The sequence below is a fragment of the Callithrix jacchus genome, chromosome 2 (assembly GCF_049354715.1).
Source record: "Callithrix jacchus isolate 240 chromosome 2, calJac240_pri, whole genome shotgun sequence".
Classification (NCBI taxonomy): domain Eukaryota; kingdom Metazoa; phylum Chordata; class Mammalia; order Primates; family Cebidae; genus Callithrix; species Callithrix jacchus.
The window spans coordinates 16,644,918-16,665,352 of NC_133503.1; the positions used below are offsets into that span (position 1 = coordinate 16,644,918).

A 20,435-nucleotide genomic window follows, 5' to 3' on the forward strand; every position below is an offset into this window, starting at 1 on the left:
ATGGAGATTCCAGGAGACAGAGACCAGAGTTTTCAAAGAAAAGGAGTAGGTGGTGGCCACCGTGGGCAGTGTCTAGGATCCTGGTTCCTGGCTGCTGATCTTACTCTGTTGTTGTTGTTGTTTTTGAGATGGAGTCTGGCTCTGTCACCCAGGCTGGAGTGCAGTGGTGTGATCTTGGCTCACTGCAACCTCCACCTCCCAGGTTCAAGTGTTTCTCCTGCCTCAGTCTCTTAAGCAGCTGGGACTACAGGAGCGCACCACCATATCTGGCTAATTTTTGTATTTTTAGTAGAGTTGGTGTTTCACCGTATTGGCCAGGCTGGTCTCGAACTCCTGATCTTGTGAGCTGCCTGCCTCAGCCTCCCAAAGTGCTGGGATTACAGGCATGAACCACCGAGATCGGCTCTTTTTGTTTGTTTGTTTGAGAGAGTCATCTTGCTCTGTCACTCAGGCTAGCGTGCAGTGGCACAATCTCGGCTCACTGCAATCTCTGCCTACCAGGTTCAAGAGATTCTCATGCTTCAGGCTTGCCAGAACCTGGGTTTACAGGTGTGCACCACCATGCCTACCTAATTTTTTGTATTTTTGGTAGAAACGAGGTTTCACCATGTTGGCCAGGTTGGTCTCAAACTCCTGATCTCAACTGATTCAACCGCCTCAGCTTCCCAAAGTGCTGGGATTACAGGTGTGAGTCACCAAACCCAGCCTGGCTGAGCTTCTTGACGATAATACCATATTTCATCACACCTAGGACACTATCACCTGTAAGATGCACGTTTCTCTTAGGTACTACTAAGAAAGAGAAATCAGGCCAAGCAAAGTAGCTCATATCTGTAATCCCAGCACCTTGGCAGGCCGAAGCGGTTAGATCCCTTGAGCTCAGGAGTTTGAGACCAGCCTGGGAAACAGAGCAAGACCCATCTCTAAAAAACATTTTTTTTAACTTTTCTTTGACATGAAATTTTGCTCTGTCACCCAGGCTGGAGAGCAGTGGCATGATCTCTGCTCACTGCAACCTCTGCCTCCCAGATTCAAGCAATTCTCCTGGCTCAGCCTCCCCAGTAGCTGGGGATTATAGGCGTGTGCCACCATGCCCAGCTAAATGTTTTGTGTGTGTGTATTTTTAGTAGAGGTGAGGTTTCAACATGCTGGCAAGGCTGGTCTTGAACTCCTGACCTCAGGTGATCCACCCACCTTGGCCTCCCAAAGTGCTCTACAAAAAATTTTTTAAATTAGTTGGGCGTGTTAATCCCAGCTATTGGGGAGGCTGAGTCAGGAGGATCACTTGAGCCCAGGAAGTTGAGGCTACAGAAAGCTATGATCACGCCACTGCACTCCAGCCTGAGCAACAGAGCCAGACCCTGTCTCTATACAGAAACAAACAAAAAAAAGTCAGAAAGAGAAATCACTGGCAATTAATTTTGCCAACATTTTTATCTTGTACTTTTTCAAGCATTCAGAGAAGTTTAACAGAACTGTACCATGAACACACATATAGCCGCCTCCCAGATGCTACTACTGGCATCTGACCCTAATTGTCCCATCATGTATCTATCTGTCCCTTTATCCATTCATCAGTCCTTTTATTTTTTTAGACAGGGTCTCACTCTGTGTCCAGGTGGAAGCACAGTGGTGCTGTCTTGCAACCATGCCCGGCTAATATTTCATATTTCTACTAGAGATGGGGTTTCACCACATTGCCTGGGATGATCTCGAACTCCTGGCCTCAAGCCATCCACCCACCTTTGCCTCCCAAAGTGCTCCCAAAGCATGAATGAATCACTGCACCCGGCCAGCCAGATTATATATACATAGTTTTTTGTTTTTTTTTTTTGAGATGGAGTCTCGCTTTATCGCCCAGGCTGGAGTGCAGTGGTGTGATCTTGGCTTACTGCAACCTCTGCCTCCCAGTTTCAAGAGATTCTCCTGCCTCAGCCTCCCAAGTAGCTGGGATTACATGTGCTCGCCACCACACCCGGCTAATTTTTTATTTTTAGTAGAGATGGGGTTTCATCATGTTGGCCAGGCTGGTCCTGAACTCCGGACCTCAGTTGATCCACCCACCTTGGCCTCCCAAAGTGCTAGGATGACAGGCGTGAGCCACCATGCCCACCTGATTCTATATCTCTCTAAGGGGCTTTGGCTCACACATGTGTCTGCGGTTGTTAGCCATCAGTGAATGTTCACTAAAGAGTTGTGCATTTCACTGTGTAAATTTCCCCTGCCTAAAAAGAAGCCGTAAACACATATTCAACTCCAGCTAATGATATGCATGCTGAAGTGCTTATCGTGATGTTTGCCAGCTACTTTGAAATGCATAAAAAGAAAAAGAAAAGATGGGGCAGGCGTGGTGACTGTAGTCCTAGCACTTTGGGAGGCCAAGGCGGGCAGACTGCTTGAGTCCGGGAGATTGAGACCAGCCCAGACAACATGGCAAGACCCTGTCTCTACAAAAGCTACAAAAATTAGTGAGGCTTGGTGGCATGCTGTTAGGCAGGAGGCTGAGGTGGGGGAATCACTTGAACCCGGGAGGTCAAGGCTGCAGTGAGCTATGATCGTGCCACTGCACTACTGCACTCCAACCTGGGTGACAGAGCAAGATCCTGTCTCCAAAAAAAAAAAAAGAATCCCAGAAAGTTCCATCATGCCTGTTCCAATCTCCACTGCCTGTTCTGACTAGTTTGGCCTATTCTAGAACTTATTAGAAATGGAATCATTCTAGATTCCTCATGATGTGTTTGAGATCCATCCAAGTTGTGGCCATCAGTAGTTCACTCCTTTTGATTTATTATTATTACTATTTGAGACAGAATCTCACTCTGTCGCCCAGGCTGGAATGCAGTGGTGGATCTCGGCTCACTGTAATCTCCACCTCCCAGGTTCAAGTGATTCTCCTGCCTCAGCCTCCCGAGTAGCTGGGACTACCAGGCGCCTGCCACCACATCCAGCTAATTTTTTTGTATTTTTAGTAGAGACGGGGTTTCACCATGTTAGCCAGGCTGGTCTCAAACTCCTGACCTCGTGATCTGCCCGCCTCGGCCTCCCGAAGTGCTGAGATTACTGGCGTGAGCCGTAATGGGAACTTTAATGCATTGCTGGAGGGAAGGCTGGCCCACCCCTGCCCTTCCTCCCAAGTTACCCACCCGGTGGCATAACCTCTCAGGAGAACAGTTTGGCAGTTTCCTGTTGAGTAAACTACACCTGCCTTGTTGCACAACACAGCAAATTTACTTAGTGCCACTGAGCTGTGTACCTGCAAATGGTAAGTTTTATGTTACGTACGTCTTATCACAATTGAAAAAAATGGTTTAGGCTGGGCATGGTGGCTCATGTCTGTAATCCCACCACTTTGGGAGACCAAGGTGGGCAGATTGCTTCTTGACCAGCCTGGCCAACATGATGAAACCCTGCCTCTACTGAAAATACGAAAATTAGCCGGGTGTGGTGGCCGGGAGTCTGTAATTCCAGCTTGTCGGGAGGCTGAGGCAGGAGAATCATTTGAGCCTGGGAGACGGAGGCTGCAGTGAGCAGAGATTACACCACTGCACTCCAGCCTGGGTGACAGCAAGACTCCGTCTCAAAGAAAAATTATTGAACTATACACATAACACAGGTGAATTTTGCCGTATGTAAATTAGACTTCAATTAACCAAAAAAAAGCCCCTGAAAATATATATAACCATACCGACAAAAAGAGAGAGAGCACATCTCTATGTCTTTGTATCGTGTGTGTGTACACGCGCACATGCACAGCAGAGGAAGAAGTGCGTTTGGGGGCACACCTGCTACCGCTGCTACCATAATGATGACTGGCAGCTTTAACTGCCATGCATTTTTAATCACAGAAATGTTCAGGGCTCGAATTTCCAGGAGCTGACCACCAGGTCTGAAATGCAACCTGGCCCTTCTCTGACATGCGCAGCCTCTTGTCCACTCCTTCCCTGTCAGTCTCACTCCCTTACTCCTGACGACTGGACCTGAGATATTTCCTAGAACAATAGTGCCATCCCGGCCTCCCAAGAGGGGAGCCCACGCCTAGGAGGGCCCACTTGGGTCCTATATGCTGGGCCTTGGTGGCCTCTTGTGGCCAGAAGTAGAATTATCCCATGTTAAGAATGATCACAGACCAGGTTCAGTGGCTCACGCCCGTAATCCCAACACTTTGGGAGGCCGAGGCGGGTGGATCACGAGGTCAAGACATCAAGACCATCCTGGTCAACATGGTGAAACCCCGACTCTACTAAAAAAAATTACAAAAAATTAGCTGGGCATGGTGGCTCACCACAACCTCCGCCTCCTGGATTCAGGCAATTCTCCTGCCTCAGCCTCCTGAGTAGCTGGGATTACAAGCACGCGCCACCATGCCCAGCTAATTTTTTGTATTTTTAGTAGAGACGGGGTTTCACCATGTTGACCAGGATGGTCTCAATGTCTTGACCTCGTGATCCACCCACCTCGGCCTCCCAAAGTGCTGGACTTACAGGCGTGAGCCACCGCGCCCGGCCATAGCTTTGTAGTAAGTTTTTAAACTGGGAAGTTGTGAGACCTCTAACTTGGTACATCTTTTTCCAGATTGTTTTAACTATTCCAGGTTTCTTAATTTTCATAGAAATTTTAGGGCCAGCTTGTCAGTTTTCATAAAACTACAATCAGAATTTTGACAGGAATTGTGTTGACCCTGTAAATGATTTTTGAAAGAACTGGCATCTTAACAATATTAAATCCTAGGCATGGTGGCACATGCCTGTAGTGCCAGGTACTTGGGAGGCTGAAATAGAAGGATCATTTGAGCTCAGAAGCTCAAGTCCACCCTGGGCAACATAGCAAGACCCTCATCTCTAAAAACAAAAACAGCTGGGCGCGGTGGCTCATGCCTGTAATCCCAGTACTTTGGGAGGCTGAGGCAGACAGATCACCAGAGGTCAGGAGTTTGAGACCAGCCTGAGCAACATGGAGGAAACCCTGTCTCTACTAAAAATACAAAAGTAGCTAGGCATGGTGGTACATGCCTATACACCCAGCTACTTGTGGCCCTGGGGGGCTCCAAGTGCCTGCTGCTGGCCTCCATGGCCCTAGACCACTATCTGGCCATTTGCCACCCGCTCTACTACCCTCAGCTCATGACCACAGGTGTCTGCTGGGGCCTGCTGGCTGCCTGCTGCAAGGCCGGCTCCATCCTGGCCTTGGACCTCACCATGGCCATCTTCCAGCTGCCTTTCTGCCACGGCGGCCTGGTCAATCACATTTTCTGCAACCACCCTACCGTGCTGGTGCTGGCCTGCGGGTCCCAGGCCCTGCAGGAACACGTCCTCCTGGCAGCCTGCCTGCTGCTGCTGGTGCTGTCCCTGCCCCTCATCCTGCTCTCCTACACCCGGGTGCTGGTGGTCATCCTGCGTGTCGGTGGGGGCGCGGGCCACCGCAAGGCCTTCAACACAGTGGTGTCCCACCTCACCGTGGCCGTGCTCCACCATGGCTGTGCCACAGCCATGTACGCCAGGCCCCTGAGCAGCTGTTCCCTCGAGGAGGACAAGCTGGTCTCGCTCATCTACATCAACGTCACCCCGCTGCTGTACCCGGCCATCTACACGCTGCAGAACCGGGACATGCAGGGGGCCCTGCAATGCGCGGTCCGCCAGAGGACCCCGGGGAGGGGCCACCAGGAGGATCTCGCCTGATGCTGGTGCCAGGTGGTGTTTGTCCTGAGATTTCCCCCACTGAGGGGGGTGGGGGAATCTTACCATTCCAGAGCCATCTGAGCCTCCCCGACCCTACTGGACATAATCCTAAGTGTATGGCACTCAAGTACCACCAATCCAACTCTAGCCTAGCACTGCTGCCTCTGCAGATGTCTTGCGCTGGATAGTTCTTTGCTGTTGGGGAATGTCCGATGCATTATAAGATGCTCAGCCACATCCTAGGTCTTTCTCTATTCACTGAATGCCAGTGGCATCCTCCACCTCACTCCTCCCCGTGATGATCAAAAATGTTATTGGGCTGAGTGAGGTGACTAATGCCTGTAATCCCAGCACTTTGGGAGGCCAAGGAAGGAGGATCTCAAGTCCAGGAGTTTGAGACCAGCCTGCCCAATACAGCGAAACTCCGTCTCCACAAAAATTGGCCAGGTGTAATGCTGTGTGCCTGCAGTCTCAGCTAGGTGGGAGGCTGAGGCAGGAGGATTGCTTGAGTCCAGGAGGTGGAGGCTACAGTGAGTTATGATCACAGCACTGTATTCCAGCCTGAGTGACAGAGCAAAGCCCTGTCTCAAAACAAAAAAGTACCTCCTGAAGGGCCCATTTAGGAGTCAGAAACCTCAGAGGCATGGTCAGTGCAGGTAACCTCTGCCTACCTAACCTGGCTGGCTAACGTGCACACCTGTCAGGGCTGATTGGGAAGAATTATGTCTATGCCAGCGAGGAGCACCAAGAAGGAAGCTGTCAATGGCCTCCAAAGTCTTGGAAAGAGGAAGAGTCTATTCTCATACCATCTCCATCCTTATCTGTGGCTTGAGGCTTGTGTCTGGGGACATGAAACACACAAGCCCCAGCCCTGGAGCAGGAGAGCCTCCCAACCTTCCCCCAAATGCAACAGGTATGTGGGATGCAAATGCCCCTAAGAGAGAGATTGAGGACAGCTTTTTTTTTTTTTTGAGACAGAGTCTTGCACTGTTGCCCAGGCTGGAGTACAGTGGCACAATCTCAGCTCACTACAACCTCCGCCTCCTGGGTTCAAACAATTCTCCTGCCTCAACCTCCAAGTAGCTGGGATGACAGGCACCTGCTACGGCACCCAGCTAATTTTTTATATTTTTAGTAGAGACGGGGTTTTCACCATGTTGGCCAGGCTGGTCTCAAACTCCTGACCTCAGGTGATCTGCCCACCTCAGCCTCCCAAAGAGCTGGGATTACAGGCATGAGTCACTGCACCTGGCCTAGGACAGTTCTTTTAACGGATTTTATTGTTTAGAGCAGTTTAGATTCACAGCACAATTGAGAGGAAGGTACAGAGACATCCCATTTACCCCATCCCTAAATAAGATGCACCTCATTAAGGTTATCTATGTCAGATTCCTGAGAAACATGGGTTGAGGGAGTCTGTCTTTCCAAAATATTTTGCTTCTAAAAGCTGTTTCAAAGACCATGACACATTTCTTTTTCTTTTTCTTTTTTTTTTTTTTTTTTTGAGACAGAGTCTTACTCTGTCATCCAGGCTGGAGTGCAATGGCACGATCTCGGCTCACAGCAACCTCCACCTCCCGGGCTCAAGCAATGCTCCTGCCTCAGCCTCCCCAGTAGCTGGGACTACAGGCGTGTGCTACCACACCTGGCTTTTTGTATTTTGAATAGAGACGGGATTTCACTATGTTGGCCAGGCTGGTCTCGAACTCCTGACCTCAGATGATCTGCCCACGTTGGCCTCCCAGAGTGCTGAGATTACAGGTGTGAGCCACCACGCCCAGCCTGATTGTTCCATTTCTTAACTGGGATATGAATATGGCCAGTTCAAATTCTAATTTAGATGAGATACAGGTCAGTGCATATGGACCCAGCCAGGTAAACTCTTGCCCTGCCCAGAGCCCAAGGAGAGACAGACCAGCTTTCTGTCTCCAGTCTGCCTTCTCCCTGGAAGTAAGCTTGTCCAGAAAGTTCTGCACTTATGAGTTACTTCACAGCCACTTCTCTGTCTTGTGCAGTCCCCAAGGTCTTCTTTGTTACCTTTCCATGCCCTTTCACATTCAAGCTTCTAAGTAAAGAAAAACCCACAGAACTGCTACAGCGTCAACTCGCAAACTTTATTTCCGGCTTTCGGTACCCTCTACATAGCTGGCACCTGGAAACTTACTTTCCCGAGAGCTGAGTTACGCATCTAAAAGGAAGTCACTGGTGGTGGTTCCTCATGGCTGCTTGTTTTCGGTGGAAAGGTTTTCACTTCGTTTTTGTGTATTGAGATAGGGTCTCGCTCTGTCACCCAGGCTGGTGTACAGTGGCGTGACCATGGCTCACTGCAGCCTCAACCTCCTGGTAAGTTTCCAGGTGCCAGCTATGTAGAGGGTACCGAAAGCCAGAAATAAAGTTTGTGAGTTGACGCTGTAGCTGTTCCATGGGTTTGATTTTGTTTCCTTAGAAGCTTGAATGTGAAAGGGTATAGAAGGGTGACAAAGGGTAAGTGATTCTCCCACCTCAGCCTCCCGAGTAGCTGGGCCTACAGGCATGTGCCGCAGTGCCTAGCTGCTTTGGTGGTGGTGGTGGTTCAGACAGGGTCTTACCATGTTGCCCAGGCTGGTCTTAAACTCCTGGGCTCAAGTATCCACCTTGACTTTCCCAAGTGCTGGGATTACAGGCATGAGCCACTGCCCCGGTGATTTTCACTTTAGATAGTCCACCGTATTGCCAGAAAAGGGAGTCCCAACATGGAAACAGAACTTTTGAGATGGAGTCTGGCTCTATCACCCAAGCTGGAGTGCAGGGGTTCGATCTCAGCTCACTGCAACCTCTGCCTCCTGGGTTCAAGAGATTTCCCCTGCCTCAGCCTCCCAGGTAGCTGGAACTATAGATGCCCGCCACAATGCCTGGCTAGTAGAGACAGGTTTTCACCAGGCTGGTCTTGAACTCCTGACTTCAGGTGATCCACCCACCTCCCTCTCACAGTGTTGGGATTACAGATATGAGTGACCGCGCCCAGCAGGAAATAAAACTTACCCACCAGTTGCTTTCGAGTTACCAGATGTCATGAAGTTGTTAGCTTCCAGGCTCAGGAATTCTGTAATATGTGACAACAAACAACAGAAGCAGTGGAGTGAGGTGCCGCAGCAGACCTCTGGTTTCATAATATGTTCATCTTATTCTCACCATATATCACAAACACAGAAGGGTATAATTTAGTATACAAAGCCTCCATAGATATTGTACATATTGTGACATATGTCTACAAATTCACAGTTGTGTTCTGTTCACCAGTGCAACTCAAAAACAAAAATTACCTGTCTGTGGCACAGTCAGGAAAACACCCCCGTGTCCCTCTGGCGTGGTTCTGATGCTTTTTAGATCCATTTGTCTTAATGATTTCATTTCTTCCCATAGAGTGGGCAATAAGAATTAAACTCCGTCTCAAAAGAAAAAAAAAAGCTTCCTATCCACAGTTGTCTTTAAGTATATCCTGGCTGGGCGCAGTGGCTCAATCCTGTAATCCCAGCACTTTGGGAGGCTGAGGCGGGTGGATCATGAGGTCAAGAGTTTGAGACCAGCCTAGCCATCATGGTGAAACCCCGTTTCTACTAAAAATACAACAGTTAGCTGGGTGTGGTGGCGCATGCTTGTAGTCCCAGCTACTCAGGAGGCTGAGGCAGGAGAATAGCTTGAACCCAAGAGGTGGAGGTTGCAGTGAGCCAAGATCGCACCACTGCACTCCAGACTGGGTGACAGAGTAAGATCTGTCTCAAAAAAATAAAAATTATCCTACAAAAATAGATCATTCTAGTACACCATGACCCTTCCAGCTTTAGTTTTAAACAGACTGCTTTTTTTTTTTTTTTTTTTAAGATGGAGTTTCTCTCGTTACCCAGGCTGGAGTGCAATGGCGCGATCTCGGCTCACTGCAACCTCCGCCTCCTGGGTTCAGGCAATTCTCCTGCCTCAGCCTCCTGAGTAGCTGGGATTACAGGCACGTGCCACCATGTCCAGCTAATTTTTTGTATTTTTAGTAGAGACACGGTTTCACCATGTTGGCCAGGCTGGTCTTTTTTTTCTTTTTTTTGAGACGGGGTTTTGCTCTTGTTGCCTGGGCTGGAGTGCAATAATGGTGTTATCTTGGCTCACTGCAACCTCCACCTCCCAGGTTTAAGTGATTCTTCTGCCTCAGCCTCCCAAGTAGCTGGGATCACAGGTATGGATCACAGGTATGCGCCAACACACCCAGCTAATTTTTCGTATTTTTAGTAGAGACGTTTTCTCCATGTTTGTCAGGCTGGTCTCAAGCTCCTGATCTCAGGGGATCTACCTGCCTCGGCCTCCGAAAGTGCCAGGATTACAGGCGTGAGCCACCTCGCTCAGCTGACTATGCTTTCCTTAAGCCACCAAATTGGCAGAATTTCATACTGATATGGGACCTCTGCCTAGGTGGCATCGTAGTTTTGGTGGAGGGCTCTTTCCTGATGTCCCTCCTGGATGTTTGATGGCTGCTTGATGTGACTTGGTGACAGTCCCGCCGTCTCCTCCTCACCCACGCAGCTTCTCTCTGGTGTGGAGCTGGTGATGTCGGGTGAGGTTTGCCTTCTGGGAGGTCTTCCCACAGTGTAAGCTCTGGTAGGGCTTTTTCCCCATGTGAGCCTGCTGGTGTGTGATGTGAGCCCGCTGGTGTGTGACGTGAGCCCACTGGATCGGTGACGTGAGCCCGCTGGTGTGTGATGTGAGTCCGCTGGTGTGTGATGTGAGCCCGCTGGTGTGTGATGTGAGCCCGCTGGTGTGTGATGTGAGCCTGCTGGTGTGTGATGTGAGTCCGCTGGTGTGTGATGTGAGCCCGCTGGTGTGTGATGTGAGTCCACTGGGTGTGTGATGTGAGTCTGCTGGTGTGTGATGTGAGCCCGCTGGTGTGTGATGTGAGCCCGCTGGTGTGTGACGTGAGCCCGCTGGTTCGGTGACGTGAGCCCGCTGGTGTGTGATGTGAGTCCGCTGGGTGTGTGATGTGAGTCCGCTGGTGTGTGATGTGAGTCCGCTGGTGTGTGATGTGAGCCCGCTGGTGTGTGATGTGAGCCCGCTGGATCGGTGACGTGAGCCTGCTGGTGTGTGATGTGAGTCCGCTGGGTGTGTGACGTGAGTCCGCTGGTGTGTGACGTGAGTCCGCTGGTGGGTGACGTGAGCCCGCTGGTGTGTGACGTGAATCCGCTGGTGTGTGACGTGAGTCCGCTGGTGTGTGACGTGAGTCCGCTGGTGGGTGACGTGAGCCCGCTGGTGTGTGACATGAATCCGCTGGTGTGTGACGTGAGTCCGCTGAGTGGGTGACGTGAGTCCGCTGAGTGTGTGACGTGAGCCCGCTGGTGTGTGACGTGAGTCCGCTGGTGTGTGATGTGAGTCCGCTGGTGGGTGACGTGAGCTCGCTGGTGTGTGACGTGAGCCCGCTGGATCGGTGACGTGAGCCCGCTGGTGTGTGATGTGAGTCCGCTGGGTGTGTGATGTGAGTCCGCTGGTGTGTGATGTGAGTCCGCTGGTGTGTGATGTGAGCCCGCTGGTGTGTGACGTGAGCCCGCTGGTGTGTGACGTGAGCCCGCTGGATCGGTGACGTGAGCCCGCTTGTGTGTGATGTGAGTCCGCTGGGTGTGTGATGTGAGTCCGCTGGTGTGTGATGTGAGTCCGCTGGTGTGTGATGTGAGCCCGCTGGTGTGTGATGTGAGCCCGCTGGATCGGTGACGTGAGCCCGCTGGTGTGTGATGTGAGTCCGCTGGGTGTGTGATGTGAGTCCGCTGGTGTGTGATGTGAGTCCGCTGGTGGGTGACGTGAGCCCGCTGGTGTGTGACGTGAATCCGCTGGTGTGTGACGTGAGTCCGCTGAGTGGGTGACGTGAGTCCGCTGAGTGTGTGACGTGAGCCCGCTGGTGTGTGACGTGAGTCCGCTGGTGTGTGATGTGAGTCCGCTGGTGTGATGTGAGCCCGCTGGTGTGTGATGAGGCAGGAGTTCTGGGAGGAGGCTTACTCATGCTCTCTGCATCTGTAGGGCTTCTCCCCATGTGAGTCCTCTGATGCAGGATAAGGTATGATTTCTGGAAAAAGGCCTTTCCACAGTTGCTGCAGCCATAGGGCTTCTCTCCTGTGTGGACTCTGTAGTGGATGATGAGGCATGATTTCCGGGAGAGGGACCCCCCCCCCCCCGCATTCCCTGCAGCCATAGGGCTTCTCTCCCGTGTGGGAGCGCTGGTGCTCGATGAGGCGTGACTTGTGGGGAAAGGTTTTCTCACACTCCAAACACTGGTAACACTTTGCTGCGGCATGGGCGGTCCCAAGGACAGAGAGGCCTGGCTTCTGGAAGATTGTTTTACCACGTCTGCTGGCTCTACTGGGTTTCTCTTTTGTGTGAGTTCCCTTTCTGTTGGGGCAAACCTTCTTCCTGAAACTACCCCCTCGTTCACTGCATGCAAAGGATATCTTCCCCAGTGTGGACCCCGTGATGTACCCTGAGATCCAATCTGCAGGCGAAGGCTTTCCCACACTTCGTGCCTGCGTGGGGTTTCTCACTACTGGCTCCCTGACCTGCCTGAAGGCCTGCGTTACAGCTTAAAGCTTTTCTACACCGGTTACATTCAAGTGGATTCACTCCTGAAGGTGGAGTTTCAAGCTTCGAATAGAGAAACAAGTTCCCATGGCTGTCACACTCAAATCTCCTCCTTGCCAGGTAGGCCTTAGGCGTGAGGTCCAGGTGGACTTTCCACACGAGTCACAGGTGTGACCTCCTGTTCAGAGGGAACAAGGTTTGTGTTCTGATGTTTTCCCCCAAGTTGCTTATAGTCATGAAGCCCATTTTGGGTCCAGTCTTTCTCATCTAAAAGACAGCATCACTCAAATGTTGGTCTTGGTGTTGCTGTTGTCTATCTGGTTGGGTAACAACTTGCCAAACTTCTTCTAAAAAAAATAACACAAACTTTGTTGTTGTTGTTGTTTTGAGATGGAGTCTTGCTCTGCCACCACGCTGGAGAGCAGTGGTACAATCTTGGCTCACTGCAACCTCCAACTGCCCGGTTCAAACGATGTTTCCACCTTAGCCTCCCAAGCAGCTGGGACTACAGGGGCCCATCACCACACCAGGCTCTTTGTATTTTTAGTAGAGATGAGGTTTCACCATGTTGGCCAGGATGGTCTTGATCCCTTGACCTCCTCATCCACCTCAGCCTCCCAAAGAGCTGGGATTACAGGTGTGAGCCACCATGCCCGGCTGTTGTTGCTTTTTGAGATGGAGTCTGGCTCTGTCGCCCAAGCTGGAGTGCAGTGGCGCGATCTCAGCTGGCTGCAACCTCCACCTCCCAGGTTCAAGTGCTTCTCCTGCCTCAGCCTCCCAAGTAGCTGGGATTATAGGTTCATGCACCATGCCTGGCTAATTTTTGTATTTTTAATAGAAATGGGGTTTTGCCATGTTGGCCAGTCTGGTCTCAAAGTCCTAACCTCATGTGATCTGTCTGCTTCAGCCTCTGAATGTGCTGGGATTATAGGGGTGAGTCACCACGCCTGGCCCCTGAATGAGCATTTAATAGGATAGATGGTACCAGCTCCAAAAAACCCAGCCCCTTTGTTTTCTGGGGCAGAAACTTGCTGATCAGCATGAATCAATGTCACCTGAGGGTGAGCTGGGAGGGAGACAGCAGTGATTTAAAGTCATCAAGTTGGCCGGGTGTGGTGGCACATACCTGTAATCCCAGCACTTTGGGAGGCCGAGGTGGGCAGATCACAAGGTCAAGAGACTGAGACCATCCTGGCCAACACGGTGAAACCCTGTCTCTACTAAAAAGACAAAAATTAGCCAGGCGTGGTGGCACATGCCTGTAGTCCCAGCTACTCGGGAGGCTGAGGCAGAAGAATCACTTGAACCCAGGAGTCTGAGGTTACACTGAGCCAAGATGGTGCCACTGCACTCCAGCCTGGTGACAGTGAGACTCCATCTCACAAGACATTTAAAAAATCAAGTCATCAAGTTACACTAAAGGACAGGAATGGCTTTCACCAGTTTGCAGGTGTGACGAAGAGAATGGGGACTGAATTATACATGTAGCGAATATGTTTTTGAGGCATTTCATGGTGAAAGAAAAAGATGAAAAGTAAAACAAATGGCACAAAATAACAGCTATTTTAACACAGGGGAGATAAATGAAATCTCTGAACACAAGAGAAAGCCTGTTTTATAACCACAGGGAAAAGACTGAAGATCCTACAGGAAGACTTAGCAACCAAGGTCAGTGGGGACAGCAGAGCAGAATAAAAGGACAAATGAAAACAGACGGTCGGGCATATGGATCATGCCCGTAGTCCCACCTCAGGAGGCTGAGGCAGGAGCATCCCTTGAGCCCAGGAGATCGAGAACACCCTGGACAACATAGGGAGACCCCATCGTTACAAAAATAAATTTAAAAATTGGCTCAGTGTGAAGGCGTGTGCCTGTAGTACCATCTACTCAGGAGGCTGAAGTAAGAGGATCACCTGAGCCCAGGAGTTGGAGGCTGCAGTGACCTATGATCACTCCATTGCACTCCAGTCTGGATGACAGAACAAGAGAAAGAAAAAAGAGGGCCAGGTGCAGTGGTTCAAGTCTGCAATCCCAGCACCTTGGGAGGCAAAGGTGGGAGGATCACCTAAGGTCAGGAGTTCAAGACTGGCCTGGTCAACATAGAGAAATCCCATCTCTACTAAAAAACAAAAAAATACAAAAATTAGCTGGGTACAGTGGCATACACTTGTAATCCCAGCTAAGCAGGAGGCTGAAGCAGGAGAATGGCTTGAACCCAGGAGGCAGAGGTTGCAGTGAGTCGAGATCACACCACTGCACTGCAGCCCGGGTGACAGAGCCAGACTCTGTCTCAAAAAGAAAAAAGAAAATAGACTATGCCTTTCTCTAAAATCCAGGAACAGGAAAGGAACTGTATAGTGATGTGTGCAAGTGGCAGGATCACTGAGAATCTCAAGGTTTAGGGTCAAATGTCCCAAACAAAGATCTCAGCTGCTTGCAAAGATCTGAGGCTTTTTAAACAAATTTTTTTGAGACAGAATCTCACTCTATCGCCCAGGCTGGAATGCAATGGCGCAATCTTGGCTTATGATAACCTCTGCCTCCCAGGTTCAAGCGATTCTCCTACCTCAGCCTCCTGAGTAGCATGCCACCATGCCCAGCTAATTTTTGTATTTTTAGTAGAGATGGAGTTTCACCGTGTTGGACAGGATGGTCTCGATTTCCTGACCTCAGGTGATCCATCTAACTTGACCTCCCAAAGCGCTGGGATTGCAGGCATGAGCCACCATGCTGGGCCAAGATCCCAGGCTTTTAAGAACAGTTGCCTGAAGCAAGAGAACATCCAGCCAGTGTGGTGGCTCATACCTGTAATCCCAGCACTTTGGGAGGCCAAAGTGGGTGGATCACTCGGGGTGAGGAGTTTGAAACCAGCCTGACCAATATGGTGTAAACCCCACCTCTACTAAAAACACAAAATTAGCTGGGTGTGGTGGCGGGCACCTGTAATCCCAGCTACCTGGGAGGCTAAGGCAGGTGAACTGCTTGAACCCGGGAGGCGGAGGTTGCAGTGACCTCAGATTGTACCACTGCACTCCAAACTGGGTGACCGAATAAGACTCGTTCTCAAAACGAGAGAACACTCATAGTTCTGCTTTGCAGACTTCCAGGAGCCTCATCCCCGGGCCCGTGCAGGCCGCCCGCTCACCTGGGAAGTGCCACGTGCCCATCTCCTCCTCCTCCTCCTCCATCCATGGCTCTTTCTCCTGCTCCAACCTGAAGATCACAGCTGGTTTGCCGTCTTGACACCCTGTTCTGGAGAAACAGTTAACGGATTTGTGCTGAGCCAGCTGGGCCTTCCCAGCAAGTGGACAGTTACTTCAGCCTGCAAAGCAAAGGTGGGCATCTCAGCCCCGGAAAAGCTGATTCACTTGGGAGGTAACTCCACAAAGACTCCAAGTGAGATCCAGACTCTTTGACTCTGAAACCCAAGGCCAAGCCCTTTTATTTTTGACACAGGGTCTTGTTTTTTGCCCAGGTTGGAGTGCAATGGCACAATCACAGCTCACCACAGCCTCAACCTCTTGCACTTAAGCAGTCCTCCTGCCTCAGCCTCCCGAGTAGCTGGGACTACAGGCATGCATCACCATGCTCAAGTTTTGAATTTTTATTGTAGAGACGGGGTCTTGCTATGCTGCCCAGGCTAGTCTTCAACTTGGACCTCAAGCGATCCTTCCATTTCAGACTCCCAAGTAGCTGAGACTGCAGGCACATGCCACCATGCCTGGCTATTTTTTTAATTTGTATAGATTGAGTCTTGCCATGTTGCCCAGTCTGGTCTTAAACCCGTGGCCTCAAGCAATCCTTCCACCTCAGCCTCCCAAAGTGCTGGGATCACAACCACGAGCCACCACACCTAGCCTAGCACTTTGAGTGCATGAGAGGCTTCCCGGTTTTATACAACTAAGAAAGGAAAAAGGTCATGTAACCTGAGGAGCACTAGGAACTCTTCCTCACCCACAGAGAGCAGGTGGCTGCAGGCCTCCAGCGTCACGTCCTGGTACAGGGTCCTCTGCTCCAGGTCCAGCTGCTGCCAGTCTTTCCATGTGAAGCCCACAGCCACATCCCTGAATAACAGTGACCCCTGGAACAGCACATGGCTGGTTAATGTGGAGCGGTTGGCAATGGGTACCATGGCAAAGGCAGAGAGGAAATAGATCTTACCGCCTTCCAAGGTCAGTTTCCCCATGTTAAGTAATATGGGAAGCTTAGTACACCCCTAACTTTGTACTACATTTTGTGGGAGAGAAAAAAAAAAAAGATTAGAAAAAAATCTCAGCCAGGCTTGATGGCTCATGCCTGTAATCCCAGCACGTTGGGAGGCTGAGGCGGGTGGATAGCTTGAGGTCAGGAGTTCGTAGACCAGCCTAGCCAACATGGTTAAAACCCCATCTCCACTAAAAATACAAAAATTAGCTGGGCATGGTGAAAGGTGCCTGCAATCCCAGCTATACAGGAGGCTGAGGCAGGAGAATCACCTGACCCTGGAAGGCAGAGGTGGCAGTGAGCTGAGGTCCTGCCATTGCACTCCAGCCTGAACAACAGAGCGATACTCCATCTAAAAGAAAGAAAGAAAAATCTCATTACTGGATCTCCATTCATTCCTTCAGTGATCAAGCATCTTCCAAGGACCTGGCATGCTGCTGGTGTTCTACTAGGAGCTTGGGGTCAAGGGCTGAACACAAATTGTTACTGTTCTAAAGGTGCTTAAATAAATGTGCTGCTGCCAGATGAACACAGAACACAGCTGTATGGCCCGACTACACTGAAGGTGGTGGTAGACATGCAGTTACATACAGAATGAGCACGAGGAAGACAGCTGCCAGATCCAATGTACTCACGTCAAGTGAAGTTTCCTAGGTGGTCATGGGTGAGCAGAATCAAAGATAAACCGTGATCTGATGTCTGAAGGATATTCCTAGCAGGACCCATGGCATGAGCAAAGGAAGCACAGAAACGTCTGGTAGGAACTAGGAAGAGAATGAAATGCAGGGTATAAGGGGTGTGTGGGAGAGGGACAGAGCCCATAAGCAGCTCACAGAAGTGACTGTGTAGGAAATGGGGATTCCCACATCATGGTAATTAAGAAAGGGAACTACAGATGATCTGATGTGGAAAAAGGTGAGAGCCACCAGAAGGGAGGATAACAGAAGATCAGCACATGATTCTAATCCTCGATGTAAGAGAGCGCTCAGCATTAAGGCAGCAGCAAGGGAAATGCAGAGAAGGGACTCCACAGATGCAGGACCAGGCTGGGCCTCCCTCATCCCTCCCATCCCCTCGCTCCATGAATTAGAGACCCCCATTTAAATATTTTCAATTTATACTTATTAGAAGAAAATACAAGAGGGTATATCTAGATATGTGTATATGTGTGTATGAAAGTACATATATATGTGTATATATGTATATGTATACATATACGTGTATACATGTATGTGTATGTATACATACAGCTACATATATATATATATATTTAAAGAGAGAGAGAGAGAGAGAGAGAGAGAGAGCTCCTCTTTTTTTGAGACAGGGTCTCACTCTGTCCAGGCTAGAATGCAGTGGTGTGATCATGGCTCACCGCAGCCTCTCGCCTTGATGCCCCCCGCCCCACCCCAGTAGCTGGACTACAGGCATGTGCCACCACGCTAGGCTAATTTTATTTAAATTTTTGGTAGACACGGGGTCTCACTATGTTTTGTTTAATGAAAGTTTAAATAATGGGAATGAGGCTGGGCAGATTGGCTCACGTCTATAATCCCAAGACTTTGGGAGTCCAAGGTTGGAGGATCACTGAGGTCAGGAGTTCGAGACCAGCCTGGCCAACATGGTGAAACCTCATCTCTACTAAAAATACAAAGCAAATCAGCCAGGCATGGTGGCAGGCTCCTGTAATCCCAGCCGCTCAGGAGGCTGAGGCACGAGAATCACTTGAACCCGGGAGGCAGAGGTTGCAGTGAGCTGAGATTGTGCCATTGTACTCCAGCCTGGGTGACAGAGCAAGACTGTCTTAAAAAGGTATGTGAGGGTTGGGGGGCTTTCGTCACTGCAGCAGAGATCAAGGGAGGATGCTGGCAGAAAGTGCTTGGATGGGCCCCCACGACACACGCTGCTTCAGCAGGGTGGTGAGGGATGTTTATAGCCAAATGGGTGATCCAAAGTGTCTCCAACAGTGGGGCAAGCACATGCAGAGGAGAGGCAGGAAGCAGGGCACAGCCTGCGGGCAGCAGCCAGGACTGGGAGCTATGTGGGAGTAGGAAGAGGCAATCCACAAAGAAACCCAGAGCCCCAGTCACCCTAACGAGCCTGCGTTCTCTTTCAGGCAACACTCTCACCTCTAGAAGACTCATGACCAATCTAAAGGCTGCTGAAGCCAGTGACTTTTTTTTTGAGATGGGATCTCACTGTGTGGCCCAGGCTGGAGTGCAGCGGTGCAATCACAGCTCACGGCAGCTTCGACCTCCTTGGCTCAAGTGATCCTCTCGCCTCAGCCTCCAGCATAGCTGGAACCACGGGTACAAGCCACCTCACCCAGCTAAGTTTTTGACTTTTTGTAGAGGCGGGGTCTCCCTATGTTGCCCAGGCTGGTCTCAAACTCCTGGGCTCAAGTGATCCTCCCACCTCAGCTTCCCAAAGTGCTGGGATTACAGGCATAAACTAAGCTAACCCGCCTAGTATCTACATAGTATATACACACACACACACACACACACACACACGTCTATGTAGTTTACATACATGTCTAGTTTATACACAATGTCTACGTAGTTAATATGTCTATGTAATTTCTATGTAATTCATATATAATTTCCATGCAAATATACCATTTCTATAGATATACCTCCCATGGGTTTATTTATGAAATAATATATAAAAAGTGCAGAGACCAGCACAAAAGTGCTGGACAGGCAGCATTTAAAATCATTGTTATCTTCAGTGCACAGATTGCCCTAACAGGGAGGCATTCCCAGTAGACTTGGCTTCCTAAAAAACAGTGGCTTCCATGAAAAGACAGCAAGTGAAGACTCTAGTTTACAGCTTCATGGACAGGATAGGTGTGGCTCGCCACCTTGTTCCAGCCTCTCCTGCTGAGATATTTCTGGTGTGAAACACCCAGACATCCTTGGCTTCACAAAGCCCTGACAAAGAAGCCCAGGCCCTGTGAATGTTTTCCTTCCTGGAGTGGGAGCGGTAATGTTTGTTCACGAGGCCTCATCTTCCTTTAGGACCAACCCGCTCCTGCCCCTCTGCCATGTGCACAGCTGCCTGGAGAGAGGGCCTAATACAACTGGGCTAGGCTGGACCAACGGAATCTTCCCTGAAGAGCTTTTACATTGAACCAAGGGAAAGAGATTCAGCCCCTGACCACGGCAGAACTTGCAGACGTGAGAAGAGGAGCTGTGGCCATGCTACTTCTGGCCACATGGACAAAGTCCGCGTGAGAAGAAAGTCACAGAAGCAGGAACAAGATACCTGACGATACCTGGGTTGCTGGCTGCCTCCGGTGCCCGACTGCAAACCTGCTCTTCTCATGGCTTGGGTGCTGCCTTGCAGATTTTTTTTTTCAATAGGCTCTCCCTCTTTCACCCAGGCTGGAGTGCAATGGCACAATCACAGCTCATTGCAGCCTTGACCTCCTACACTCAAGGATCCTCCCGCCTTAGCCTCCAAAATAACTGGGACTACAGGCATGTGCCAACATGCCTGGCTAAGTTTTGTATTTTTTGTAGAGACAGGGTCTTGCCACATTACCCAGGCTGGTCTTGAACTCCTGGCCTCAAGCAATCCTCCTGCCTCAGCCTCCCAAAGTTCTAGAATTACTACTTTAAAAAAAAAATCCTAACCTACTTCTAGTTGGAGTTCTGGCTCTTACAACTTCAAGGATTATAACTTCTGACCAGTGCACTCCACATTCACACATCCCTAGAACGTGCAGTGAAGAGGAGCAGAAGGAGAATGCTTCCAGACTGATGGAAAACACCGATGTCACTCACGGGCAAAGAAAGCTAACAGCCAAGTAACAAAAAATACAAAGGAAGTCCAGAAGCAGTGGCTCATGCCTGTCATCACAGCACTCAGAGTGGGCGGATCACCTGAGGTCAGGAGTTAGAGACCAATCTGGTTAATATGGTGAAACTCCGTCTCTACTAAAAATACAGAACTTAGCCAGGCATGGTGGTGCAT

The 20,435-nt window shown here is 50.1% G+C and overlaps 1 long non-coding RNA gene across 2 annotated transcripts in view; it reads right to left on the reverse strand.

Annotated features, from left to right (window-relative positions):
- LOC144580561 (uncharacterized) overlaps positions 1–20,435 on the reverse strand; it is a 123,412-nt gene that overhangs the window by 22,568 nt on the left and 80,409 nt on the right. The window contains exons 5-8 of one of the 2 annotated variants that reach the window (XR_013530323.1): positions 17,096–17,224; positions 16,212–16,338; positions 15,403–15,509; positions 8,697–8,757 (exon numbers count right to left, since the gene is read on the reverse strand). This is a non-coding gene — a long non-coding RNA (uncharacterized LOC144580561). Of the gene's footprint in view, positions 1–8,696; positions 8,758–15,402; positions 15,510–16,211; positions 16,813–17,095; positions 17,225–20,435 lie in introns of both variants that reach the window. The other variant, XR_013530330.1, reaches the window with a different exon arrangement.